Raw genomic sequence first — 1,795 nt, 5'->3', positions numbered from 1 at the left:
ATAGAGACATGTGAATACCTCTTTCTAGAGTACACACTGACTTTTCTGTCCAGTGACAGAGGGCTGCAGGAGAAACCATTACTTACCACTTGTCTAGGACAGGAGAGGAGAGTTCAGGCCACAAAGAGAGAGCATCACTGTAGAAAGTTTGTGACAGTGTTGAAAGGAGGCAGCAGAAGACACTATAGAGGTAAAAGGCAGAAGTAAACTGCTTATGTTCTCATGGGTTTGCCAAAACCCGTGATTACCTCTTTCCTTTATTGTATGCTTTCTTTATTGCAAAATATACTATATCTATCCAAAAGTATGTATCCTGGCTTTGTTCATAATTGTTTCCTTGCTTTTAGTTATATTTTTGCTACTTTAATATAGGTCCCTAGCTATTTTAGTCTGTTTCTGAACTTTACATAAATGTAATCACACATTATTTTGTGATTCCACTTCACTCACTTGGAGCCCGAAGAAGGCAGCATGATACAGAGTAGAAACAGCTGCAAAGTATGACCACTGGGCCTTGGGAAGCCCATGGACTGCCCTGCACCAGCATGTTGTCCTGTTGTTCTGACCAGGAACAGAAGCAGCTCAGAAAGCTGGACTTCAAAGAGCCTTGTTCTTGCAGTCAGGGATTAGAAATCCTAAGCAATGACCCGTTAGGGGACATAGGACCAAGAAAATGTCAGTAGTTGTCACAGGGTGAATAACTTGCCTGCTTTGTCTTAAGTTTTTAACTTTCATCCATGATATTGGATGTAGTTATAGTTCATTCATTTTCATTATGATGTGGTATCTCATTCTATGAATATAACAGATAATTTATCTATTCTACTTTTTATAGAAATTATTTTGATTCTCCAGTTTCTTTACAGATCATATAAATGCTTCTCCTTTTACTAATGATTTTCATGGAGAGGAACAATTCTAAGTCTTAAATCAATTTTTGAGGCCTTATTTTGGCAAGGGTCTCTATATATTATTTTATATATATAAGAATAATTAAGATTATTAACATAATTTTTAAAAAGTATTGAGGTTCTAGTTTTATCTATTTTGAAGAATGCTTCTTTAAACATGCTTGTACATGTCTGGGGTGAATCTATAACAAAAGAATCAAATGCACATTCTAAAATTTTAAAATGTAATATATGAAAGTAAGAATGCAACAGATTGATTTAAACAGTCGATAGGACACAATTTCCATTAACTGAAAGATAGATCAATGCAAAGGACTCAAACTAAAGTATAAAGAGAAAAAGAACTGGTGGGATTTTAAAAAAAAATGCAGAAAATCTCCAATGTTGAATTATTCGGCCTGACCTAGTCCCAGCCAGTCAAAGTGCTAATATTCCCTTAGTCACAGGATTGAATCAAGTGTTGGCATGCAGTTTGTTTTGGTGCAATCAGAGTTAATTTTGGAGCTTAGTTTTGAACCACTGGGATGTGATGCTCTCTTTTCCATTGAACTTGAACCTGAAATTTCAGTGTTAACCTGGAACTTCTGGGCAAGTGTCTAGTTAGGGTCAAGAGAGAAGAGTAACTAAGTCCTGATAAGATCATTTGAGACCCTGGAGAGAGCTACAACAATCCTATCCTTGAATGTTCTATTATGTGAGCAAATGTTTCTACTCTTGTTTTAGATCTGTTAGAGTTGGTTTTGGACTTTGTTTTGTTTTTCTCGCCTTCAACAAGAGCTTTAACTATAAATACTTCTTTACTCTTGTGCATTCCCCAAATGCCCTCTTGCATGCCATCCAAAAGGAAAGGTAGATCTCATAGTATGGAGAACTTTAGACCAACT

General features: G+C 36.1%; 1 non-coding gene across 1 annotated transcript; it reads left to right on the top strand.

The window, feature by feature from the left end:
- The first annotated feature begins 846 nt into the window (after window positions 1-846).
- Window positions 847-962, top strand: LOC112625678. The gene has a single exon (XR_003119739.1). It is a non-coding gene; the product is annotated as a U5 spliceosomal RNA (small nuclear RNA).
- Window positions 963-1,795: the final 833 nt, after the last annotated feature.

This window comes from Theropithecus gelada, chromosome 5 (assembly GCF_003255815.1).
Source record: "Theropithecus gelada isolate Dixy chromosome 5, Tgel_1.0, whole genome shotgun sequence".
NCBI classification, from domain to species: Eukaryota; Metazoa; Chordata; class Mammalia; order Primates; family Cercopithecidae; genus Theropithecus; species Theropithecus gelada.
The sequence above is the reverse complement of the archived record's forward strand: the minus strand, read 5'-3'. Positions and strand labels throughout refer to the sequence as shown.